The following is a 27,827-nucleotide window of genomic DNA, read 5'->3' as shown; positions in this document are numbered from 1 at the left end:
ATGAGGGCACTCAGCTCCTCCCAGGGGGACGGCAAGGTCGGGGGTGAAGCCCTGGCTGAAGAGAGGGTGTGTGGTTGGTGGGATGGGGGTACAGTGGCTGGGATCTTTGGGTGGGCTTCCTGGTGCCCTGAGTAGGGCTGGGTGGAGGTTGATGGAGGGGAGGACACCATCCTCAGCTTAAGAAGGACTCCAAGCTCAAGGCTTGTCTTTTAGATATTCTCTGAGGTGACTCCAAGGGGAAGGGAAAAGATTGGGGAGCAGGCACTTCAGTCCAGCCTCATTCCTTTCCTTCTACCCTCCCTCACCTCCCTAAGCCCAGCATATCAATGGGCCATTTCACACTTATTACACACTCGCTGTGTGCACAGAGCCCCAGAGTGTTCTTTGGCCATTCTCACCCCAGGAACCACTGCCTTCCCCTTGCAGCCCATGTAGATCCTCAGACTTTTCAGCCCCTGAATTGATCTTGGAGCCCAGAAGCCTCTTCTGAAAGCTGGGATCTGGAAGCTAGATATTTGGGACATACCATGGAGACCCTGAAGAGGTGGGGGTAAGGAAAAGGTTGGGGGAGAGCCCCACAATTTCCCCATACAGGATGATGACTTACAGCAGCAAGAAAGATTCAAGAGAGATGAGAGGAAGAACTTCCCAGGAGCAGACATTGCTTCTTATTTTCTGAAGCAGAAATCCCGGGCCTTATACAAACAGGGAACAGAATGAAAGAGGACCTATAGAGGGAGATCCTGTCCCCAGAAGTGTTGAGGTTAAGTAAGGTGTGGAAAGGGAAGGGGAGACCACCTGGAGCAAACAGGCAGGAAACAAGGTGAGACTCTGGGAGAATCTAGGCTCCCCTGTGGAGGCCTGAGTCCTGTCCCTCACACACACTGTAATTGTGAAATTATTCAGAGTCTGCTGGGTTCCCAGGAATCAGTGATCCTCAAGGAGAAAAGACACAGAGGCGACACATGTTCCTTTCTCTCCAGCAAACCCATGTTAGGAGCTGAGGGAAGTCTCCCTCCAGCCTGAGTGGAGGTAGAGGTGGTGGGATGACGTGATGGGAAGCAGTTTTTGCCATCTGCCTGTGTACTCTCCTGAAATGGAGTGGCTTTAGAGTGCCCAAGTAACCAGGCCCACCACCTGAGGTCCCAGGAGTGCCATGGGACCCTTACAATCTGGCAGGAGAGAGCTTGGGCTGGCCCAGCCCTTGAGACCACTCAGGAGGTGACTGGGCTCACCATGGTGAGCTGAGCTCCTCCCAGGGGGACAGAATTACCTGCCAAGTTTTCTCCTGGTCACCCTGTTTCTCTTTGCATACCAGCCTATCACTTTGCTGATAAGAATATGTCTTTTCAGCCTTCTTTAACACCTGAGGGGGTCTGCCCCCTGGAGGAGAGGGCTTATAGTAGGCAGAGGGCAGGAGGAAAGAGAAGGGGGCAAATGTGCTTTATTTCATTGGGCTCTGAGCCCAGATCTACTCCCTAGATTCTGAAGGGTGGGAGAGACATGAACACAATGTAGAAATGACTTGAAGTGGGGCAAAATGGTAGGATGCAGCAGGTTGGAGAGATGGAGGTAATGGGAAAGTGGAGTCCACTGGGAGGTGGGGTTATCTGGGGAGATGAGCCAGGAGGGGAGAGACAGGCAGGCTGGGTTAGGTGGAAGGTTGTTGAGGTGAGAGGGAACAGAGTGGGAGGTAGGCAGTGGAGGGGGTCAGAGGGATGGAGGTGAGTAGGGCAGGAAGGTGGAGGAACCAGGATGGGACAATGCCAGATGGATACTCAGAGATGGTCAGGGTGGCCACTTGTCTGGAAGGAAGGCTGGAGGAGGATCCCACTGGGAGAAGGGGAAGACAGACAGAAGTTCAAAAGCAGTCAGAGCTTGGGAGGAATGTAGGGAGTATGGGCTGTGGCAGGGAAAGCAAGGGTGTTCGTGGGTCCTTGGAGGGTCCCAGGAATGTGAGGTTAAGTCCTCCAGGGTCACTTCCCACTCAGACTGAGGCCTGACTGGGTGGATAGGAGCTGAGGAGGCCACCTGAGCAGCAGAAGTAAGAGTGGGACCCTTGCTCCCCTTTGACGCAAGGCACCTTCAGGTTGTGCCCATTTCGGTGGGAGTGGGCTGGGCTTCTTCTTAGCTCTGAGCACAGTCTATTGGGGTTTTGTTGGAGTGACTTTTTAGTATTTGTGGTGTGATGCAATCTATCCTACATCTACTTAACACAGCAAGTCCTGTCCCATAACTGTCTACTGCACTGTCTGTCCATAACAATGTCTGGGGATCGGGGTAATTCAGAGAAGTTAATGATGACTATCCATAGTACATTACGGATCCCTTGGGGACGATTAACCCTTCATGTCCATTAATAAACAGGCTCAGTGCTCCAGTGCAAACATTTCACCTTTCATAACCAGCATTTAAGGTTACTAGGGAAAATGCTACCTGCAACAGGGCAAGAGGCATGATGGACTAGGAAGTAGTGGGCCAAGGAATCTGATGGAGTCAGCCAAGTCTGAGATCAACTTTCCCTAGCTGTTCCCACCTGGGGGTCTATGTTTGATGGGGACAAGATTCTGTTTCAGGGACAGCAGGACTGGAATGATGTTGGGGAAATGCTCACCACAGGGGCTGGGGAAAGTATGGGGCCCCTCCATGGGTGGACATATTGCTGATGGAAGCTTTATCTGTCTTTTAATTGCCACAGAAGTATTAGGTAAATTTTACTAATCCCACATTACAGGTGATGAAACTGAGGTTCCCAAAGAATATGTAAGGGCCCAAGATAATACTATTAAGAAGCAAAACAGGATTTTCTTTTTAATTTTTTTTCAACGTTTATTTATTTTTGGGACAGAGAGAGACAGCATGAACGGGGGAGGGGCAGAGAGAGAGGGAGACACAGCATCGGAAACAGGCTCCAGGCTCCGAGCCATCAGCCCAGAGCCTGACGCGGGGCTCGAACCCACGGACCGCGAGATCGTGACCTGGCTGAAGTCGGACGCTTAACCGACTGCGCCACCCAGGCGCCCCGCAAAACAGGATTTTAAGTCAGGTCCTAGGCTCCTGAGCTACTGCTCTTTCCATCATACCATTGGGAAGATGGTCCAACTCTTTTATGTATCTGCCTCAGCTTGAGGCCTGGGGGTGGGAAGTTCCAGGTAGGTTCTCAAAAATGTTGTGTGAAGGAATGCATTATCTCTGCAGGTTCAACTTACATGGTTAAGTCAGAGTCCTAGAGATTCTGGTGGCAGGAAAGGGAATATAGCAAAGGAGTTCCAATGTAGGCCAAGAAACTGGAAATGGGTTTTCTGTGGGTTTCCATGCTTTTTCCTGCACATTCTAGATCTCTAGAATCTAAAGGATTAGGCTCTAGATCCTTAGAAGAAAGGAATAGAGTTGAGTGTATAGATGCACAAGTATGTTTGATGAGTGTTTGATTATGTAAGTTAGTGTGTGTATACCTGTCTTAACAGGTTTATGACTATGTGTCTTTGTGTTGCATATGTGTGAGAATGTTTGTGATGTATGGGTGTGTATATGTGTGTATTTGAGGGTATGTATCTGTGTGTACATATGAGTGTGAGCATCTGTGTATCTACATGTGTGCATGTGTGTGTGTGTGTGTGTGTGTATGTATGTGCTGTCCCAGGGGACCCTGAAGACTCATAGCTGAAGACATCTCTGATTTTTGCAAATTTCTAGCAGGTTTCAGACTGTGCTATGGGATAAGGTTGGAGGCCAGAAGAGGAAGGCTGTTAGCACTTGGGGTGTGGAGGGGTTGGGTACCATGAACAGTGGATGTTTTTACCCTGTCAGACACACGGGGATAACATCAGGATCCCGGGACTGAGGCTGGATGGAGACTGGATCCTGAGGTCTTCATTCAGGGCTTGCACTTAAAGAGTTCAGAAGCCTTGCTCTGACCAGGAAGGGTCACAAAGAGGGGGTCAGGGTCAGAGGATGACCAGACATTGGAGGGTTCTGGCCTAGTTTCTCCCCATATTTCCACCTCCAGGATTTGGAAATGATATAACCAGTCTTCAGTTCCTACCTCTGGGGTCTAGCCATTCTTCCTGAGGGCCATAGAGTCCCCAGAAGTGTTTATGTGTCACCTTCTGAGACTGGGATGATCAGAATAACAGTGAAAACTTTAGTCTCCAGTCAGTACCCAGACGGGTCCAAACCAAGTCCTTGTCTCTTGGAGGTCTCTGATAAGACCATATATGCATTCTTACTGAATTTCACACTGAGTCTAGCCCAAATCCCCTTGTATTTCATGCCCTATAAACCATGGCTGAGTTTGTAAAATTGGAACCCAGTCCCCCACTCCCAAGAATGGAAGTAGTTTCTTTTGGATAGAGAAGTGAGTCCAGAGTGTAGGGACACTGAGAGGATGTAAGGCTAATTCTGGTGGATCACAGGTGTGTCAGACCTTTTCTGGACAGAAAAGCCATGACCAACAGGGAATATTCAGAGAAGGGAGCTCAGTGGGGCACCTGAGTGGCTCAGTTGGTTAAGTATAATATTTTGGCTGAGGTCATGGTTCGTGATAGGGTTCGTGATTTTGAGCCCTATGCTCAAACTCCTATGACCAAAGAGACCAGAAACATTGTAAACCACACGCAGTCTTCCTGCTGGGGAAAAATACTCACAAAGAGCCAGGTGGCCAACAGAAAGACACAGAGTCCTGCAGGCACAGGCTCCTCCTTGGAGCAGGTACACTCACATGCATACACACTCTCAGGCACACACAGGCCTGCCAGGCACAGAAAGACATACACACACTGACTCATGACATCATCTCCCCACCCGTCCTCTGAGCCCTGTGGCCCTGCCTTCCATCACCTTCAAATTTCAGCCAGTGTTTGTAGCAATGGGTTTAGGATCCCTCAGTGGGACCTCAGAGTATATCATCAAACAATTGCTCCTTTTTCCTGGAAGGGTGTGTGTGTGTATGTGTGTGTGCATGCACACATGTGTGCATGTGTGCAGCGCACTCTTCCTCCTTTACCCCATCCCAAATCAAACCTCTTCCCAACCCCCTGACTCCAGTTTTCCCTCTGCATGCTCCCCTTAACCTCTAACCTCAGGTTCCTCTAATTGTCTCAGTCCCACATATCTTCCACAGGGCCCCTCCCCCTTTTAATCCTTTTGCCTGGACTTGATCTTTCCTCCCCCATGCCACAGCTATTATTCCCTCCCTAATGTCCTAGACTCTGTGGCCTGAATCTTTCTTATCCTCACCCTTCTACTCTGTCTACACCTGCCTGGCCCCACAAGTCTTCCTTCCACCCTCTTGCACTGTGGTTCTGCTGCCACCACTTCCCAGTTCCTGACATGGCCCTCTCTGTGTTTCTGCCCAGGTTCTTTCTTGGATTGGCCTTTCTCTCTCAAGGTTTCACATGTGGTCCCTGGTCTTTGCCCCTGTTCATTCCATGGGGGCTCCTCTGGCTCCACCAGAATTCAGTTTGGCTTGTTTTCTCCTCCCCAATCCTGTCGTGAAGCTGCAGGCATTGCCTTCTGGCTCCCAGTCTCTTCCAAGACTCACCTGATTGTGGGGGACAGTGGTGAAGCAGGAGGTTTTGGGGTGAGCTGGAATCCCAGCCCTGTTCCTCTGCATGTAGCCTTTTCACCTGGACTCACTTACCTATAAAAGGTGGGAAATAATTGCAGGGGCTGCAAGAAATAATCCCTGGGACTTTAGTGAGAATTAGTGCTGTGGTAAGGATGCAACATACTTAGCACATAGTAAGTACTCAGTAAATGTTAACTTTTATTATTTGACCTTCCTCAGTCTGCTCCCATCTTCTTAGCCTGGAGTCAAAAAACTTTAGATGCTAGAAGAGCAAAAGTAATATATTGTATAAGCCAAAACTGACTGACTCTCAAGAATTTCATATGGTTCAGCCTAACAAGTACTCTAAGCACTGAACACAGGAAATGCCCATGAGTGTGGGCAAGAAGGGAGGGTGGGGACTGGACTGAACCACAGAACATAAGAAAATATATGAATCGGTGCACGGGATGGAACAAATTCAAACCCAGAGAGGATGGAGGCCACCCAAAGTTCACCCTATGGTTCATCCTACAGAGGCAGTACTGGTCGCCCTCTGTCCCTGCAGTCATGGGCCTGTGTCTGCTGGGGCTGCAGAGGTTCTGGGAGTCCAGCTCCTGAAATACTCTTACCTCAAGAAATATTCTCTGTACCACTAGAGATGTATTCCTTCCAGCTGACTGCTTCCCTGATACTAAACCTCAAAGGGCAGTGTAAGCTTGGATGATGTCCCTGCTTGAGTTTCTTTTGCAGTTCCCTCCTTTCTCCTAGGGAGCAAAATCAGTGGGTCACACACTCTACCCTTTATGTGTGCTGGGCACCCAGGGATGACCCAGAGGGAGGAGCAGGGGCACATCCTGCCAGAGCGCCTGGGGAGCTGGTGAGATGAGGCTGAGAGCCAAGACAGAGGCACAGCACTCTGGATGCTCCCTCAGCAAATGTTTGTGAGCTGAATTGGTCAAGGGGGAAACTGGATCAGGGCCCATGACTTGGATGATGGATGACTGTCAAAGACCAAAGGAAGAAAGATGGAGGAAGACACAGAAGTATAGAAAGTTTCCTAGGAGACAAGGAGAATGATATTTAGTTAGGCAAGGAGCAGGAAAATAGGAGAGGATCAGGTAAGTCAAAGCTCTCAGTAAGTGCATGATCTTGGGTTGGGAATAGAACCTTGGAGACAGATGAGGAGGGAATATGTAGGGGTGTGTGTGTGTGTGCATGTGTGTGTTGGTGAATGTGTGTTAAGGAGGCAGAGGGATGGAGGAAGCGGTGTCTGCTGATGTGGGGCAGCAATGTAAAATGTGCCATAGTTGTAACTCCACGATGACCTTGTGCCAGGTGGGCAAGATGCTGGGAAGCTAGGCTGACGTCCTTGGCCTTGATGTGTCCTTATAGGCTGTAAGGGTGAGTGACCCTGGGTTGCATAGGCTAGTAAGGCATGGCTGGGGGGAGCCAGATGCCAGGGCCTAGACAGGTAGGGAAGAAGCCTGTGGGCATGATGAGACAGAAAGAGGTAGAGGGAAACAGGGATGTGGTAATGGGAAAACTGAAGTCTTTGAGAATTTTATGCTGACTATCCCCTTTACCTACCCCTTCTATGGGGTGAATCCTATGTTTTAGAGCTCAAAGTTCTTCCATAAAAGATCTGTTTTGGCCTTTCCTTTGCAGAGGCCTAAACTTGACAAACAAAGCTCTCCTGGGTAGCACATGCAGAGAAGGGCCCCAGGAGGCAGTTCTTTTGCCCTTGGGGGAGTAACTTCTCCCCAGAGAAGCCTGCCTGCTTCCTGGGCCAAACCTACAGAAGGAGGCACCATCGTGATGCAGTCATTTGATTGTTTGCTCAGCCTATTATCTGTTTTGGGACCTGAGGCAAGTTACTTAACCTCTCTTTGCCTTAGTTTCATTATCTGTAAACTACCAATACTAATACCTCCTTCTATAACTGGATAAAGAGGATAAAATGAGATTTTTGTAAAAGAACTGTGTACAGTTATAAAATTTGAACATCTAATATATTAGGCATTTTAAATCATCCTCATATTTGATATCTTCTCAGATTATTTTCTCCAGACCTGTTGAGCACATTAGCCTCCTGTCTCCCAAGCCCTTTGCACCCTCAGCTTCTGATTCTGGCATTTCCTTCCATTTCATCTTTTTTGTATTCTCAATGTTTGTTTTCATCCTCCTTTCCATAGGTCCCTCAGTAGTGGAAGGGTCTGGCTACACTCTATAGGTTTATTTATTTTTTTCTCTGCCAGGTTTTCTTGTCTTATGTGTCTGTCTTCTAACCTCCCAGAGAACAGGGCCCTGTCTTCTCCTGCCTTGAAATGTTTTTCCCCCTGGGCTGGGTTCACAGGGTGAGTACAAAGAAGGACACTGAGAGGTTGTGATAAAACAGAAGAGGGAGGCCTTGGGGGATAAGGCAGCAAAGTAGGCATCTGCATGTAGGGCTCTTAACCTACAAACTATATAATCCTTCTTGAGAGTGTTTGCCCTGACTGGAGAAGGGAAACAATCATCTCCCTCCTGGAGCTAAGGTTTAGAGGTTTCCTAAACCTCTAAATTAATTTCCTAATGTTTACAAAGACTACATTTTGCTCCTTAATGTGGGGCAGATCATGAGGAGGTCAATCACACAGGCAAAGAAACAGTCAAGAAAGAGCATTCCTTTTCCTATTTGGGGTGTGTGTGTGTGTGTGTGTGTGTTGTGTGTATGTGTGTTTCTCTGGTTCTACCATTTATTTATCCAAGATCTATGGAAATCCTTTCCAAATGTATTCTAAATTTCTTGGCCAAAATCAAGAACATCTCTTTAGTGGAGGCATTTTTAGAATTCACTTTCTGATTCAGTGTGTTTAATAAAATGTAAGTGTCCATGGAGGAGAGGGGGCTCAATGGTAGGACTTGGGGAAGAAATGTAATTACCCAGATCCTGGCTTTACTGACCTGTTAATCATGGACATTCTGAACTTTATTAAACTTCTAAATGTACATGGGAGTGGGATGGACCTGGCGGGTTTGCTCCCTGTTCTTCTCTGCAAGACTTCTCCAGAATGTTCCCTCTCCATCCTTCCTCCTTCTGCTAAAGAGATTCCTTGGGCTCTGGCTATAACCAGACATCCAGCCTCTGGAACCTTCAAATGTGACTGGCAGGAACAGGGCAGGAGGAACAATTTCCCTTTAGATTGCTTGAGTTAATATTCTTAGAGTCCCTTGGTGCTGAGAGGATCTGGGGTTACTAGTCTTTGTAGAGACCCAAGAAAGCCTGGGGGAAAAGTCAGGGTTCAGCTTGCCATGCTAAGTCTTGGGTATTGACAAATGTGGCTGGTTGCTTCATCACTGGCACCTTGAAACATAGATTTAAGCATGTATATTGGCCTCAAGGTCTCTATTCTCTGCCTCAGTTTCTCCTTTTCTAAAATTTAATATATCCATTTGTGGGGCTATTTAGTGAAGAGCTGCTTGAAAGCATTGATGGTGACTTCTCAGATGATGTCTACATTTTTGACCCCAAATTAATGGAGAGTCACTAGTATCTTGTATTGCTCAGACTGTACATGGTGCTTACTTATTTAGCTCTCAATGCATAGTCCCAGGCCTTACCCTCTCCTCCCTCTTCTCCATGTGATCCCTTACCAGTCTGTCCCCTGCACTCTACCTAGAGCTTGTAAGACTCCCTTGCCTCCCTGTCTCTGTTCCTCTTTCTCCTTAGCCCCCACTCTCCCTTTTTCTCTTTGTGACAGGCTGCATTAACTCTAAAAAACAGGTCTAAGCTTCAGGCATCTTTTGATTACAGCATTTGGGGAGATATGGTAGGGGAAGAAGTTTTCATATCCATGTAGGGGCCTCTGGGATCCCCAGGTTGACACTGGGAAAGAGCCTGGGGCAGCGATGACAACAGCTTCACCCTATCAGATTTCTGGGCACATCCACCCCCCAGCAGCACCTGAGAGGGGACCAGGCTCAGCAGGGACCAGGTGAAATGGAAGAGGATCATAAAGCAAATATATGTCCCCTCCCTGGCCTGGCTCCCTCCTCCTACTCCACACCTACCCCCTTCTCTTTGTCTTGTTCCCTTCCCTCTCCTCACTGCAACACTGTCTTCTTCCTTCCTACTTTGCCTCCTTCACCCTCATCTCTGTCAGGCAGATTTGTCTGTTTGTGGGCCTGTCTCTCTGACTCCAAATATTTTGTGTTCTGAAGTTTTCTAGGAGTGAGTCTGCCATCAGCTTTACCCTCTTGCTGCCTCTCACACTGCTTCCAGGTTGGGTTCCACCAGGCTCCTCATACTATTCTGCTAGCAAGGATCCCCTCCATATGCAGGACTCTAGGAAGCTTGTTTACTTCTAAGTTCACATCTTGATGCCAACAAGGTTTCCAACAAAGTCCCATTTAAGCCGTCATCCCACCACCTCAACCAGACAAGGCCCTAATAGTCTTCCATTTCCCATCTCCAGCTTTCCTCCAGAATTTTGGCAAAGCCACCTCCTTCACCTGTTCCCACCCTTCTTGAAGCCATGCCTCGCTAAAGGCCCCACCTCCTCAAGGGCACTACGTCCAGAGGGCCCAGCTAAGCTCCACTCCAAGTCCTGACTCTGGTTGGCCAAACTCCTTACATGCCCCTGGGTTTGACTTGCACTTTCTTCTCATGTCTTAGCTTCTGAGACAGAAAAAGTTCATTGGTAAGTGATTTCTCCTGTTTATAGAGATGGCATGAAAAATGAGACAGCCATAGAGGAAGAAGGCTGGTTTTGCAGTATAGCTGGCTGTCCAAACCCTGTGGGGTTTGAGCAGAAAGTATTTCATGGCACCAGAGCTAGAATTTGGATTGAGGGGTTCAGACCAGAGACATTGCAATTCTGGGAAGGGAAGGTAGATTTGCTGGGGTCTGAGTGATTTGGAGGCCTACACTCAATTCTCCAGACCAGAAAATATTAGGGGAGGTTATTCCTTGGTGATTCTCCTACAGAGTCCTTCCCACATATTTTCCCTGCCCTCCTTCCTGGCCTTTCCTTTCTGACCTGGTGTAGAGCTTGCTTTCTTCATCTTTGTCTTTCCCACAGGGCCCAGCACATAGTATGCTTAGACATGTTCCTTGAATGAATGAACATTCTTGCACCTGGATCTGCTGCTTACTTCATGTTTTGTCACAATTTCTCACTGGGTATTCTGAGAGTCTCTGTATCATGTTTCCTTAGGGAAGACATTGGTGTGGACTTTGCCGAATAGCAGGTCCAGTTTAATAAGGTGGTACACCATGAGGACAGGATTCGAGAATCTTCTTCCTCCATGCTGAAGGAGCTAGATATCTATTTTTACAGCTGCTGAAGGTATCTCCCTGCCTTTCTTATCTAATTTTAAAAACTGTGGTGGGGATTGATTATAGGCTAGGTCAGCCTGTAGGAGGAAAGATTACGAAGTTCCCCAAGGGTGTGCCTGCCTAGTGGTCTTTAAAACACTGGGTCTCCAAGAGGTAGTTTGCTTTATCAAGAAACATATTTGCAACTCTTTAATTTGAAAGGCACCTGGAATCTTAAGTTGTTCTCCATCTTTTACTCCCTACCTCCTTGTACACTGTCAGCTGTAGCCCAATACTAGAAGCCCAGACAACACTTACTCATGCACAGCACCTGTTTTATTGATTATATGTGGCAAATGTTTCATTATAGGTTGTCTTTCTCTTGCTCTCTAGTAGTTATTTTGGGAACTTTCCCCTATTATCACTTGATACATTTTATGTGCTTCCAGAAGTCAGATTCATTTAAACTTAGTTTAAGCAAAGTCATGTGGAAAGGCCAACTTTCTTTACTAAATATATTCCAAATTGATAAAAATCATTTTTGGATTATATTATTTTGTTTTTTTCTCATCCCTTTTTTCTTTCATTATTGCAGAAATCTCAAAGCAGACTAGAGGTTAGAAGGAACTAGGGAGTAGGAGAAAAGAGTGCCTCTCAAAATGTGGTGACAGAGGCTCTTTGTTATAGATTATGTTGCCTGAGGTGGGGTAAGGCAGATGGAGGTTGGTGAAAAAAGTCATGTAGATCTATGGTTTTATTTGGATAGGAACTCAGGATTGTGAGGCATGAAATAACTTTCATATGACTCGGATGATCTTGTGTTTTTCCTACAACAAAACAAAGCAAAAACAATTAACTTTCCAAGGGAGATGGTGGAGGTGTGGAGCAGCCATATAGGGCTGTGAGAGGAACCAAACACAGTCTATTGAGAGAGGACAGAGAAAAAGATAACCAAGTACTTACATAGGAGGGCAGAGGCCACATTTAAAAATATGAAGGAGAGTAACCAAAGAGATAGTTAGACTTTCCCAAGCCACCTTGTGTGCAGTGTATTACTGACGGTGTATATTGAGAGGAGGTATATGGAAAAAGGAGCCATGGGCTCTGACCACCCACAACTGCTACTCTAAAAGTGGAGACAAGGTATAGTGATAGACGGAACCACTGGATGGACATGAAAGTATCATATCACCTTCTAATCCCTTAATTACATACCCTTCCTGGCTTTTCCCAGCTCTCTTTCTGATTCATGTTTGGAAAATCTAATTCTGATTCTTCCTCGTAGCCCATCTAGTTTCTGAAAACGTCTAGAAGCACAAGCTCAGGCTTTTCTGAATTGTCAGGTTGATCATCTTGTTTTGGTGTGATAGAAATGTTAAGAATTTCCCAAACTGGATTCTGACTAAAGCTAAACCTGTAAATGTGTCAAATCCTGAATGAGAAACATTGCATTTAACTCTGTCTTCCCTGAACTTATCTCAGAGGAACTAAGAAAAGCTGCTTTGTTCACAACTGTCTCAGAATGATATGAGACAATATGGAGTCTATACAGCCTCTAGAGAGGCTCTGGGTATCTGAACATTTACCTAATTAATGATGCAATGATACTAGTGTAATGTATGCACGTAGCAGGGACTCCATAGATATTGTGGGAAGGAAAGAAAAATGTTTTGGTCTACGTGTCTATAGGTTTTGGTCTATATTTGGCTGGATGGATTTAGTCTACATACACTTAGTCTTGAGCATGTTAGTCTGTATTAAATTGGTTTTCAGTGAATTGGAATTCAGCTTCGGACAGACTGGGATAGGATTTGAGAGGTGTCAAGCTGGGGGTGGTAGGGAAGGTAGGTGAGTAGAAGGACGTGCTATGTTTCCTCTTGGTCTAATGAACAGACACTTTGGGGGCTGTCATGCCTTCAAATTGAAGTCTTGCTTGCAAATAATAATATTTACTCACAAAATTATTGTTTTTAGCCTCATTTAGAGACAATGAAGCAGGTTCTACCCTAAGGAATTTTTTACTTTATAGAGACAGGGCTTCTTCCTGGTAAGTAGCAAACAAAATACAGTAGAAATAAGATCATAGGTGGGAAGATGACTAGTAATTGATCCACTTGGTGAGGTTGTTATCAGAAGACTCCTGGTAGATATGTTTAGACATTTATTTTCTTTAGTATGATCTGAGTTTGCTTTTTCAGCTTTTTTTAGCTTTCTTTCAGACCTTTCAGAGAAGGTATCTGAACTTTCCCTCTCTTTCCCCAGGGAAAAAGTTACACATTTATTACTACTTCAATGGGTTCTCTCTATTTTCCTTTTCTGCACAGACTGAGAAATTATTATTATTATTATTGTATTTTAGTATCTATAATGTATTAATATTGGTAGCAAATATTTAAATGAATGTGTCTTGTCAGGAAAACTGGATTTACTAGCTCATGTAGTGGTGGAGTTTGTTTCACGTTTTTGTTGAAGGGTATCCTTTGATACCCTTGATACCTTCCTTTGAAGGCCTAAAAGAGGCTCTATTCATTGAATCATGGCCTAATCTGAAGATGTAGCTTGAACTGATGTTTTCCTGGGGAAACATCATACACAATGAAGATGGGGTAATTCCCCTTGTGGCCTTGTCAGGCTGATCCACTATGTACAGAAGATATTTCCTAATGTTGCCAACACTGGAAAATTATGTCCTTACTACTCTTATCTTCCATAAACTGGGAAGCCATCTGGGATCTTAGCTTGCCCTAGCCTTGACTATTCATTTCTAATCCAGGAATACCTTTCTTGGTTCTTAGTTATGTATGTTTTACTTATTTTGGCAGGTGAGTAAATCTTCATGAAATTTCCTTAATTGTAAGTTCTCAGAGATGGGAATTCTTTATTTGCCACCATTGTCTTGCACTATGTGTAGCTGAGTTTGTGATGATTTGGGGATAATAATGTTGGTGTTGAGAATTTAGGAGGAAGAAAAATGTTGCTTTTGCTTGAGTTTTTTTTGCTTTTGTTTTTGTTTGTGTGTTTGTTTGTTTGTTTGTTTTTTGTACAAAGAATCAGTGTGGTGCCTGAATTTTCTAATTTGGAATTTACCTTTGTATTCATTTACACTTACTTGAAATCTAATCTTTAATGGATTGAATACAGTATTTCTTAGAAACTTGTTGTGGTTTCTACTTGAGAAACCACCCAACTTCTTATTTTAGATCCAACCCAAATTACAAAGAGCCCATTTTTATAGTTATTTCCAAGCAGTAGAGGAAAAATAGGGGCAAATCAGAAAATATTTTCTCTGGGAGATTACAATATAAGGATATTTCATGTCCTTCCTTATTTTCCTGAAACAAGTGAAATCCCATTCTACACATCACTCCATCAATTAACTATTATACACTCCTCCCTTATGCAGGCTAGCTTTAAATGTAGTTTTTGAAGTTTGAGTGTTGTGTCATGTTGCCTAATGCCAAAGCATCAGGTGACTCATTTTCCAAATAATATAAAGCAATAGAACTAATAAAACTCTCTGTTTCTGTCTGTTCAGTTTTTGCACATCAAGGAGATGACACCAAAGCAAATCATAAATGTCACAGATAATGCACCTTGAGCTGACTTGTGTTACTTCCTTTGCACATTGACTTTGTTGTAGTGGAAGAGACTTGGACCTCAGATCTTGTGTCAGATCTCTGACATCACCAAACTGGCCTATAGATCCTGGGGTACTTCCTTGGCTGTGGCCAGTTAGCTCTTTGCATCCCAGTTTCCCTGGGGTAAAGAAAGACAAGCTGAAAGTGTCATTAGGCAGAAGCTCTGCTCATGATCTCCCCTTACTAACTACTACTCCTGCCCTCTTCCCTAACTGGGTGTTATCCTTGAGCAAAGTTCTAAGCCAGTGAGTTATGCCACTGAACATGAATAAGGGGAGAGCAGGGAGCAAGGAGAAAATACTGGAGAGATCAGATATCTATCTGTAGGTGTGAAAAGAGAAGCTTTGGAAGTAAGTTCATGTTTACAGTTTGTTTCATTTCTGATGTTAATGGCAGCAAGATGTGCGTATGTGGGGAAAGATTTGTCTTGTTCAAGCAGGAGAGCCACAGAAAAAGTTAACAGTAATAGAAAGTGGTAGAATAATAGTGAGAACAAAGCCTTGGAAATATAATCGTAGAAGTTAAGACTTAATAGCATGAAACTGTACCTCTGGTTGGGATTGTTGTGTGCACATGTATATGTGAACACATGTGCATGTCAGGAATGTTCTTAAGACTTGATGAAAGTGTCATTTTCCAGAAGGAGGGCAGAGAGCACTCACACTTCAGTTATCTGCTACAATGTAGTGATCAGGAACAATGTGATTTAAGGCTTTATCCTTCTTCAAGGGCAGTACTCTCTGAAGGCTGCTGGGTGAATCTGACTGAGAGCTGAGAGGATATCATTTTTTTCAGAGTTACCCATTTTATTAACCAGAAATGTGGACCAGGGAGTATGGCAGGAGGCTGCCCCTGAATAGGCAGTGCTTGCAAACCATAGAAACCTACTAGATAGAGGTCCAGTGTGGACAAGGTTCTAAGTGTATAAGTGACTTCATGTCAGCTGAATTGAATTGAGGGCTAGGTTAGTGATCTCCAAATACCTGAAACCAGTGAGCTCAGGTGGAATTTCTTAGATTTCTTCCGAAATTTTATAGAATTTCAATGAGTAAATTCAGGATCCTTAGAGGTTGCTTTGTCAATCCCCTTGATTTTGGATATATTTGGGGTTTTCTTCCTTTTGGAACTAAAATAGAAAGGCAATCCTTTATCTTCTCTGTTGATCTTCCTATACTAACAGCATGTTCAGAATACCCATTGTTTCTTATCTCAAGTCCATATTCATTAATAAATTTGTAAAAAATTATTAGGAGGTCCAAAAATAGACAAAGAGGTATGTAGTGATGTCTGATGTCCATTGGTCTTTGTACTTATTTCCATGGATGATTAAGAAATACTAACAATTCTCTAGGGGCTGTGAGTTCAGGGTTGGTTACAGACATGGGTCATGATGAGGAACACGAATGACCATTTTATATTCTGCTAGGTCAGGTCTCTTGTTGTCAACAGCAGCCAAACCAGAACAATGAATCTGAGAGATTTAAAGTCCTTTCCCCTAGCATCACTTAATGTCTTATCTCTGGAATTGAGTTAGTCACATTTTGGAGTGACTAGAGAGCTGACATTTGGTACTACATCTGGGTTAAAGATAAGAGGACATTGCCATTCACTGGCAAACATTCCCAGGCTTCTCCTGATTGGCAGCCAAGTCTGAGGACAAAATGGCCAAGTGAATTAGGAAACTTAAAAAGATGTTTTGTTAAACCATCATGATTAAATTGGCACCATCTGCATTCCTACCCTCTTTGTCCCAGTTGTGACTGTCCTTTTTGACAGATGAATCCTAATGGTGTGATCCAGAAGCATTTGGAAGCCTTGGGTGAAGGCTGATGGCTTAAATGATGGCTTAGGTGATGGCAGCGCAAACTGGAGATACTTAGGTTGTCAAGAAAATTGTAACCATCTTCCTGTCATTGGTCTCCCATTTGAGAAAATGTCTGCTTCCCACCCCATCTTCTTTTACACAATGATAATCAAGGTTTCATTTTCTTCCCTAACACTCCCTAACAGCACTGAAGATGTTTTTTTTTCTTCTTAAAAATGAGATAGTGACTAGAAAATATTTGAAGTAGAATGATGAAAAAAATAGGATGATAAAAGAAGTCTCAGGATGGTGACTTATACTTGGCATCTAGAGATCTAGTATCCTATATTTCCACTAAAAGTCAAGCAAAGGGATATAGGCTAAATTTACGGGCAGGAATTATAATTATTTGTAAAATTATATCTTGTAACTGTTGGAATAGGTACAGGGATGTTTTGGAATATTTCTTGGCATCTAAAAGGATATTCTGGAGATATTTCACCCCTAGTTTATATTTTGATTTTAGCAGAACTTGGTTTAGATGGAGTTTTTAGATTTAAGGGTCCCAGTACTTCTAGCTCTGGCCCATGAGTTTCTACTTGGGAGGAAAGGGGATACATCAGCAGAGGGTGACCTAGGCACAGTGATGAGAACTGCCTCAAATCCTCCTTTAAGAGCCATGTTCTGGAGTCTTGACTCTTTGTGGAGGAAGGATGCTGCAGGAGAGAGAACATGGTCTTTGAAGTAACAAACAACCAATTTCAAATTCCAGGTCATCTTTTTACTGGCTATATGAGCTTGGAACAGTTGTCTAACCTCTTGATCTGTAAAGTGGAATAATAATACTTATTTCATTGGGCTGCTATGGGAAATAAATAAAATAACATCTGTGCATTACTTACAGCTGAACATATTCTGGATATCTTTCACCCTTCTCTTAATTTACCCCTAAATCATGCACATATACCTGGTACCCTGGTACCATTTTTCTCTGCCTCCTCTCTCTGGACATGTTCCCCAGTGCCTCTAGAGTTCAAGCCTAGGGCTCTGGTACAGTAGTTTCTGTTAGTCCAACAAAATGACAATAAAATCATGGAGTTTTTGTAACGGTGCTAACATGAGCCAAATATGTGGCTTGTTTCTAGATATTTTTACTGTGTAACAATTTTGCTTATAATCAAAGACAGGGAGTTTTATCTTCACACATACTTCTCTGATCTAAAGTTCCTAATTTTTTTTTCCTTCCCTTCCCCCATGGGTTTCTGTTAAGTTTCTCAGGATCCACATAAGAGTGAAACCATATGGTATCTGTCTTTCGAAACCAATTTGACAATAAACTTCATATATTGAAAATAAAATAAAGTTCCTAATTTTGGGCTAGATCATTCTGAATGTGGTTTGGTTCCAGCCAAAAGTGATAGTAATCTTGTTTATAAAGGGCATTCAGGGAAGGAGAAACCATAACCTTTATTATCAGGTCATTGTTGTTTTCTTCCTATCATTTTTGTTTGAAAATATCAAGCCTACATCAAGTCGCAATAGTGGTATAATTAACACCCATTTATCTTTAACCAGGATTGACCAAATATGCATATTTCTTCACATTTGCTTATTCTCACCAATGTGTGAGCATATGTGTGTATGTGCATGTATGAAATATGGTCCATATTCTAAGTTTACTAATTACACAATATTAAAAAAAAATTTAGTGTTTATTTATTTTTGAGAGAGAGAGAGCCTGAGCATGAGAGAGAGAGGGTCAGAGAAAGAGGGAGACACAGAATATGAAGCAGACTCCTGGCTCTGAGCTGTCAGCACAGAGTCCGACCTGGGGCTGGAGCCCATGAACTGTGAGATCATTACCTGAGCCAAAGTTGGATGCTTAACCAACTGAGCCACCTAGACACTCCTCACAATATTTTTATATTAGAATATTTCTCCCTATTCCAGGTGCAATCCAGGGTTCTGCATTAAATTTCATTGTCCTGTCTCTTTATTCTCCTTTAATCTACAACACTTCCTCAGACTGTCATTCCTGACATTAACAGTTTATTTTATTTTATTTTATTTTATTTTTAAATATAATTTATTGACAAATTGGTTTCCATATAACACCCGGTGCTCATCCCAACAAGTGCCCTCCTAATAGTTTTTTTAAAATGTTTATTTATATTTGAGAGAGAGAGAGAGAGAGAGAGAGAGAACTTGAGTGGGGGAGGGGCAGAGAGAGAGAAGGAGACACAGAATCCAAAGCAAGGTCCAAGCTAGGAGCTTCTGCACAGAGCTAAATGAGGGGCTCAAACCCACAAGTAGTGAGATCATGACCTAAGCTGAAGTCAGATGCCCAGCCAACCAACTGAGCCACCCAGGTGACCTTCTGACATTAACAGTTTTGAACAGCATTGTTCAGTTGTTTTATAGAATGAAAACTTTCTGCAGAGTTGTTTGATAGACTGATCATTTTTATCATTAGATTCAGATTACACATTTTTTGATAGAGGGAGAGAGAGAAAGAGACCCAAGCAGACTCTACACTCAGCACAGAGCCTGGTGTGGGGCTTGATCCATGACCCTAGAATTATGACCTGAGCTGAAATCAAGAGTTGTCTCAACTGACTGAGTCACCCAGGCACCCCACACATTTTGGTTCGGAATATTATGTAAAAATATGTTAACAACAATGAGTGCCATGTAGGAAGGGAATGTGTCTTTTTCCTTCCTATTGGATTTGTAACATCAAGTGCTAGGACTGGCATTTAGAAGGTACTAAATATTTATTCAATGAACAAATGAATGAATGAAAGAATGACCTCAGACATTCACTGCCACTTAGGCCTATTATTTTTCTACTTGAGGAGAGTAAGAGGAGCAGCTTTCTCTTATGTCTTTGTCTCATTTTTATTATACACGATTAAAGGCCGAAAGGTAACCCAAGACCTCTGTAAAGAGTCCACAGAGAAGGGTAATGGGATCAGAACTATGATGTGAGGTGAGCTGTGGAATCTTTTTACCCTGGGCATGAGTGGTGATCATGGTGTGTTCAAAGTGGATGGTGAAGGTGGTGGGGCCTCTCAGTATTCCCTATCATGAGTTTGATTTTTCTTATATAAGTTTGCTTGTTCTTTTATTTGTTCTGCCTGCTTCTTTTGGAGTCATAAAACATGTTGTTTAGTTCCCAGATGTTTTGTTCTCTGGGTTGCTTCTCTGGTATCTTCATACTTTGTAGCCCACTCTCCCTCATCTTCAGTAAAAGTGGGAAGAACACTAGGACTTCCCTGAACAACTATTTCCACAGTTGAGGAAAACAGAAATTATCCAAATTTTACCCATTTCTGACCCTGCCATTCAGATGGTTCTCCTCTGGGATTCCTGCTTAGGGTCTATGAATGGACTTCAGGACGGTGTAGGACATTTTTTTGATGTGACCAACCTCAGAGGGGTATGTGATTTAACAAATGTCAAGAATCACTGTTGTGATTTTGTTGGGAGGTAGTTGGCTAGAGACAGTTTCCAGAGAGAGAAACATGGTGCAAGCATCCTGAGTGCCCAGTAAGAAGCCCCCAGAGACAGTTGAAAGAGCTGAAGGAGAAAGAGGAATTGGGAATAGGGAAATGGGTTCAGAGGGAACTAGTAGGAGGGGTTCCCCATCTTCCCTGTTCTCCACTCTCTTTCTAGCAGGTATTCCTTCCCTGTATTCTTCATGTCCTGATGATTACAGTATTCCATTTCTCTTTCAATTTAAATATATTGAGTGTCTGTCCTGAACTAGATCCTCTCACAACACCATCTCTTGAAATTCCTTTGTTGAACCTGAAGTGCCCAGAATGGAGTCAACCCTCCCTTAATCATGGACTGTTAGCACCATTGCTTCTTGTCAGGCCCTGTATCAATGCATTTTATTTTTTATGTTTCATCCTTATTTCTCTTCTCATTTCCCCTCCTCACTAGAGGCACTTGCTTTAGTGCATTTAACCAATGTCCTTCTAATCCATGCTCTATATGTGTATTTAGATGCATTCATCCACTCAGCAAATACAGTGTTGTCTATGTATCAAGCACAGTTATAGGAGTGGGGAATACAGCCAGGAGCAAAACAATAAAAAAGTCCTGCTTTCATGGAGCTTACATTCTTTTGAAGTGATAAAAACATGAACAAATAGAATAGTAAAACATATAGTACCTTAAACAGTGGTAAATGTTATGGGGAAACAAATCAGGACAATAAGGTCTGTTGTCAGTGGTTAGGAGCAGATTTCAGTTTTATATGGGGTGATTAGTAAGACCATGCTATAAACATGCTATTTCACCAAATACAGTCAAGGGAGCAATCATGTGAATATCTGGGTTAGAAGTGGTGCAGTTATAGGGAACAGCAAATACCTAAGGTAGGGTCTTGCCTGGTAGGTTAGGAGGCCAAAATGGTTAGGAGGCCAGTGACTAGGAAAGAAATGAGTGGGAAAAGAAAGAAACAGAAAAATTAGAGGTAGCTCAGTCAGTGACAAATACTGTAGGACTTTGTAGGGCAATGTAAATGCAGACTTTGCTTTTATTCTGAATACAAGGGAAACCAGTTGAAGATTGTGGGCAGAGGAATGTTGTGACAGTTTTAACATATGTATGTATCTTTGACAAATACACAATATTTTTTCACTGTTTTTAAATATATAAGTGGCATTGCACTATACATCTCTTTCTGTTTTCTACTTTTGCTACCTAACATTGTTTCTGAGATCTACACAAGTTGCTGTCTGCAAATATACTTTATCACTTCTGACTGCTGTGTAATATTTCATTGTGTGTATGTGGCACATTTTACTTATATGTTTCTCTAGTAACAGATGTTGGCATAGCTACCAAATTTCTGCTGCTACAAACAGTCCTGTGATGAACATGCTCATATGAGCCTCCTTGTGGACTCAGAAGAGAGTTTCCTTGAATTGTTTACCTCAGAGAGGGATGCTGGGTGGGAGGGAGTGTGTATTCTTAATTTCACTAAGATTGTGCTTCAGGATGGTGGCCCCAGTTACACTCCCACCAGTAATGCATAGTAGTTTGTATCTTCTCATCAAATTCTCCGGTTGATCCTGTAAGAAAAGTCAAGTAAGTTTTCTTGTGGATGAGGAAACTGAGGCTTAGAGAGATTAAGAAATTTACTCTAGTTTATGTACTCAAGTGGAAGAGCCAGGGCTCAAATCCAAACTTTCTGACATAAAGTTCATTGCTCTTACCTCTATAGTACCCAGTACTGCTTCTCCCAGAAATAGGATGAGACATCCATAAGCAAAGATGGTAGTAGTAGTAGTGGTGGTGGTGATGGTAGTAATACTGTATTGTATTTGAGCCTTGCATTTTTTTCATGCCTGATCTAACTCAGTCAGCCTAGGACCCCCCCAGGTGTTTAGCACCAACATGTATGAGGGTGTCTAGTTAAAGTCCTTAGCATTTCAAGGTGAATTATATGGAATACAACTCTTTTCATTGTTTCATGAGGGCTAACAAACAGGCTTGAGTTTTAGTGGATGATTTTCAGGCTGGACATTTATAAAGACTAATGGATTTTCAAAGTTTAGAGACTTTGGATCCGATTTCAATATTAAGTAGCTTATATTATATAGATTATATTAAGTACTTATTGTTTGCTAAGCACTGAGCTAAAAGCATCATTTCAGTTACTCCTCACAAGGACCCTATGAAGTATTTACTTTTACTCCCATTTGACTGTCGTGGAAACTAAGGCCCCAAGAGGTGAGCTAATTTGCCCAGAGTCAACAGGTATGAAGCTGAGTTGCAATTTGAACCTGACCATCTACCTGCAGAGCCTCACTCCTAACTACTAAGCTGTACTGTCTTCCTGTAAAGGAAGCCTTTAGAGTCTCTTCTCTTTGAAACTGAAGACAATTTCCTGTCAGTTTCAGGTGGTTTAGAACAGTCATTGGAAGTACAGGGCTAGTGGACAAGCATCTCCAGAGGGAAAGGATATGAAGTTTGAAAATGCCAGATGTCTTCATTATGCCTCCCTCTGTCCCCTGAAATGAGAACTTCTTCCTTAGGACATCTCACCTAGATTATAGGACCTGAGCATGATGCCTTCAAAAAAAATGGGGTTTCTCTAACTGGCTATGTATGGGTGTTTGGTTGCCTATTACCCAGAGCAGCCTGATATTTTTAAAAGAAATGTCCTCAAAGGCAAATAATTCTTTATCACCATGTGTGCCTATACCTACCATGAAAGATGTTGGTTTCCCCTCCACACTTTACATTTTTCTCAACTTCTATAAGGAAGTTAATATAATTTATATCTTTATCTGAACCAAGTTTATACAGTTTGCTTAGCTACAAAGTACATATCTCAAAGGAAAGTAGGTAGGAATTCTGGATTCTGTGCTCTTTCAGGTTTCTCTTCTCAGTTTGTAGATTTGTTCAACAAATGTTTATTGAGCATCGAACTCACAGTCTGATGGAGGAGACAGGCAGTCGACGTGTAATTTTGATGCATCAAGATAAATGCACATAGGGGAAGCCCCGGTGCTATGAGAGCACACATGAAGGGTAGCATAAGAGTCAGGAGACACTTCCTGGAGAAGTAACTTCTGAGCTGGGAAGTGAAAGAGAAGCGAGGGTTAGCTAAGTAAAAGGGCCAAGAGGGCATTAGAGGGAAGGTAACAGGATGAGTGTAGAATTTTGCATCTGGAGCAGGAACTGGGCAGCGCTTGAGGCTAGAGGAATAAGCACAGGTCAGGTGAGAGCAGTGGTGAACCACTGAAGGATTTGAAGTCTGTGGGTGGGGAACCACTCAGTCACATTTATAATGTATAAAGATTCCATGTTAAGAACTGACCCTTCTTATCTAACTCCCTTGCTGGTTGGTAAACCATAACATTGGAAATGGTGAGTGGCAAATAAGGGGTCTAGATAGATTTGTAGGCAGAAGGTCTGACCTCATTTCCCAAGGGTTCCTTTTGATAATCTATAAAGAAGATTTTTCAATTTTGACTTGATCTTTCTATCTTTAAAAACTTCTGACAACATTTGCTAAAATTCTCTCAAAACAAAAGCCAGAGTAGTGAGGGGAGTGGGGGCTACATTATTTTGTTTTCTCTGTTCTCCACTACTCATTTCTGGGCCATTGTAGTGAATTGTTCATCCAAAGCCTTGCTCCCCTTGAGGAGGTGCCATTCGAACAGCAGCAGGGGCAGAGGGAGAAAGAACCACATGTGGTGTTTCTTCATTTAGAAAATATATTTAGCGGAAAAAAAAAAAAGAAAAAGAAAATATATTTACCATATTCAGACACTGGCTTATGGTAAAAGTAAAAAAGTAACTCCTTGCATAAAATTAATAGGGAATTACAGGTGAGTGTTTTTTAGTTTGTTTGTTTGTTTGTTTGTTTGCTTGTTTGTTTATTTATTTATTTTGAAGAGAAAGAGAGCACAAGTGGCAGAGGGGCAAAGAGAAAGAATCCCATGTAGGCTCTGCTCTGTCAGCACAGAGCCCAGCATGGGGCTTGATCCCATAAGAGCAATGACCATGACCTGAGCCCAAATCAAAAGTCTGACACTCAACTGACTGATCCACCCAGGTAAGTACCATGCTAGTTAGTGTTTTAATGCAAGTTTACAGAGCAGGGCAGTTTATTCAGGTAGCTGATAGCTGACCTCATGGATGACACAGGGTGTTTATAGAACACAGTGTGGCCAGAGAGGTGACTGTCTGCAGAAGTAAGCTCACCTTCTCTCCTGGAACCCAGAGAAGGGGGAGACAGACAGAATTGTTTAGTTTGTGACCTACTGAGATAAATGACTTATTTCTTTTCTCCATACCCATCATACTCTCACAACTGTGGAAATATCTGTATTGAATTTTTGTCTGGTTGCTTTGGGTGAGGTTTATTGAATGTCAGAAATCACAAAACAGCCTTTCTGGGTCTGCTTCCTTCTTAGTAATAGACCTTGGTTGGCTACTGCACAAATTTCTCCAGGTTTTTCTTGACAGACAGCTTGTTCCTCTCCTTTCTGAAGGTAATTATGAAGTCCCTGCCCCTTTCCCCCTCTTCCTGTGTTTTCACAGTGCCTCTGTGGACCTAAATGCCTAAAGCAAAGGTTTGGACTGTACATTCTTTGCCATCAGTACAGCTAAATGGATGATGCAGAATGAGGAGAAAGGGGGCCAAGGTGACATCTGACACTAGCTAGCTGATTTTGTGGCTACGGGTTTTATTTATTTATTTATTTATTTATTTATTTAAATTTTCTTTCAAATTTTTATTTAAATTCTATTTAGTTCACATACAATGTAATATTGGTTTCAGAAGAATTAAGTGATTCCTGACTTACACACAGTCCCATCACAGTTCCCATCACAACATGTGCCCTCCTTAATACCCATCACCCATCTAGCCCATCCACCACCAATCTGCCCTCATCAATCCTCAGTTTGTTCTCTATCTTTAAGAGTTTCTATGGTTTGTTTCCCCCTCTTTCTGTCTTATTTTCCACCTTTCCTATGGTCATCTGTTTTATTTCTTAAATTCCACATATAAGTGAAATCATATGGTATTTGTCTTTTAAGACTGGAGGACTAATATGTGTATTTTAATCTCAGATGATATTTAAAAACTGGTTCTGTAATTGCAGCGAGGCCCACTAGTGCATGAATTAATGTGTTATAACTCATGCCCAAGCACTAAGCAAACATCACACATGTGAATTATTGCACAATAAATTCATGCCCTGTTGTGAACTTACAGCTTAATTAGTACATGAATCTGAGTGAGTTAGATGAATTCAAACAGGATTATGTCATGTGGTGTATGAAAAATAGAATGTTGGGAGGTATCTGGCATTTGTTCTGTGGGTAAAGAAGGGTCAATTAGTCTGTAATATCTCTTGGTATCAGTTTCTATGCAACAGGTGACATGCAACTTCTAAGCTTTGGTTGGTTGGTTGAACACCATTGTTTAGTAAACACTTATTGTTTATTTAGGCATTGTGGAAGGATCACACACTAGATGAAATATGAAGCAGCAGAGTTGAAGCCTGAGCAACAGAACTTGACATTCCCCACCTAACTAGGATTAATGGAGCCTCACCAAACCTGATCCAAGACTTTCCACTCCCTGGGCTTGCTACAGCTCTCTGATCCGAGAATTGTTTTCAATGCCAGCTAGAATGGGCATAGGATCAGGTACTTCACAGATTTGGTCAAAAGCTGGTACACAGATGCAAGCTGTGGCCACCAGTGGCTGGAGATGACCCAGCTAGAAGCCCGAGCACTCTGGATTTAGTGGTCTTAGGTGTGAACCACACAGTGGGTGTAGGTGTGTATGTCCTGGCTGGTGAGGTGGCCAGAGGTAAAGAAGGACCATCCATTGTGATCTGCTTTTTGGTAGCTGGATTATCTTCTATGTTGGCTGGGCTGGGCTATACAGAGATTAGTGCCCTTGTTCCCCATTCTGGCTCTTCATATCTCTACACCTATTCACTATTGGTGAACTCTGGGCTTTCATCACCAGCTGGAATCTCATACTCTCCCTTGTTGCTGATACAGCCATGGTGGCCCGGGCATGGATCTTAGCTTTTGACTACCTACGTTTGGACAAGATCTCTCAGACCCTTCATGGAAGCACCTCAGCATATGTTTCCCATGTCCTTACAGGATATCTAGACTTCTTTGTTTTGGGCCTTTTATTTTTGCTCATAGAATTCTGGAATCTGTGGTATATTTCATTTGTCTTGGTTACCAAAGTGGTCACATTGGTAAAACTTTTGGTTCTCAGTTTTGTCATCATGTCTGGCTTCATTAAGGGGGACCTGCACAACTGGACACTCACAGAAGAGGACTATGTAATGGATGGACTCAATGACACCTCTACATTGGACCCCCTGGGCTCTGGAGGATTTGTGCCTTTTGGGTTTGAGGGGATTCTCCGTGGAACAGCTACCTGTTTCTATGCATTTATAGGTTTTGAAAAAATTGTTACTAGAGTTGAAGAAGCCAAGAATCCCCAGTGCTCCATCCCCATGGGCCTTGCGATTTCACTGTTCATCTGCTTTTTCATGTATTTTGTGTCTCTTCAGCACTTAGGCTTATAGGCTTACTACCAGCTCCCACCTGGGAGCACCATGCCCGAGGCATTTCTCCATATTGGCTGGGCCCCTGCCTACTGTTTTGTAGCTTTTGGATTTTTCTGTAGTCTTGCTGCCACTCTCTTGGGATTTATGCCCCCCATACGTCAAAAGATACATGTGATGTCACAGGATGGCCTCGTGTTACCTGTCTTTGTTAGCATTGATACTAGAGTGTACATCCGTATCATGGCCACTGTGATCTTTGGCATTATTGAAGCCATTATGGCATTCTTCTTGGGAATCACTGATATTGTGGATCTCAGTTCAACTGGGTCCCTGATATCTCACTCTCCGGTTGTTTATTGTGTTCTCATCCTCAGGTATCAGCCTGAGAGGAGGAATGGGGCAAATTAAGCAGAGATACAGGAGGAGAATGGACTTGCAGCAGAGAGGTTGACTCTACAGGGACTACTTTTTCCAGTTAGCTCCACCCCAACTCCACTCTCTGGCCAGGTTTTCTATGTTTGCTCCTCACTGCTTTTTCTGCTTCTCACTCTTCTGTGCTTGGTGCTGACCCAGTGGCCAGTTCTGCTTTCTGGAGACCCAGTGTGGATTTCAGGGGTTGTGCTGCTCCTGGTTCTCATCACTGGAATAACTGGGGTCATCTGGAGACAGCCACAGAACTCCAGTCCCCTTTACTTTAAGGTCCCGGCTCTGCCTTTCCTCCAACTACTGAGCATCTTTGTGAATGTTTACCTTATGATGCAGATGGTAGCTGGAACCTGGGCCCTGTCTGGTGTCTGGATGCTGATTGGGTTTATTATCTCCTTTGTCTATGGGATACAGCACAGTATGAATATTATATTAACAAACTCCACTTAATTTAGGGCCAAAACTGCAGACCTTGAACTCAGCAGTGCCAATACATATTTGGTTTAACATTATCACACGTGAATGTGGTTTGGTCCCCTGCACAATAATGAAGAGTACCCTTAGCACATGGAAAGCTCATGACATGCTGGTAGGGTAAAACTTATTGAGCTCTGTATGTGTTATGGCATGAAGGATGTATCTTTGTTCTTTCTCATTTAAAAAAAAAATATCCACTTTTCAAGTGTCTGTAGCTGCTCTCTGGCTTCAAAAAATTATTTTTAAACTATGAAAAGTGTTTTTATTTTCTTTGGTTAAATATCCAGTAGCAGCAGGGTTTTGACCAGTTCAGTAAGTAGAGTATTCGACTCTTAATCTCTGATTGGTGAGTTACAGATGCAATTTGGGTGTAAAGATTACCTTAAAAATATATCCAGTAGTAGAATAACTGTATCATATGGTAGTTCTTTTTAAAATGTTTTGAGGAACCTCCATATTGCTTCTCATAGTGGCTGCACCAGTTGTGATTCTCATAGACAGTGCATGAGGGTTCTTTTTTCTCCATATCTTGGTCAACACTTGCTTTTCTTGTCTTTTTTAT

General features: G+C 43.0%; 1 pseudogene; it reads left to right on the top strand.

The window, feature by feature from the left end:
* LOC122478326 lies at nt 1–27,295 on the top strand (annotated as a pseudogene).
* Nucleotides 27,296–27,827: the final 532 nt, after the last annotated feature.

This window comes from Prionailurus bengalensis, unplaced genomic scaffold (genome assembly GCF_016509475.1).
Source record: "Prionailurus bengalensis isolate Pbe53 unplaced genomic scaffold, Fcat_Pben_1.1_paternal_pri Un_scaffold_49, whole genome shotgun sequence".
Taxonomy (NCBI): Eukaryota; Metazoa; Chordata; class Mammalia; order Carnivora; family Felidae; genus Prionailurus; species Prionailurus bengalensis.
Note: the sequence above shows the minus strand (reverse complement) of the source record. Positions and strands in the feature narration are given on the sequence as shown.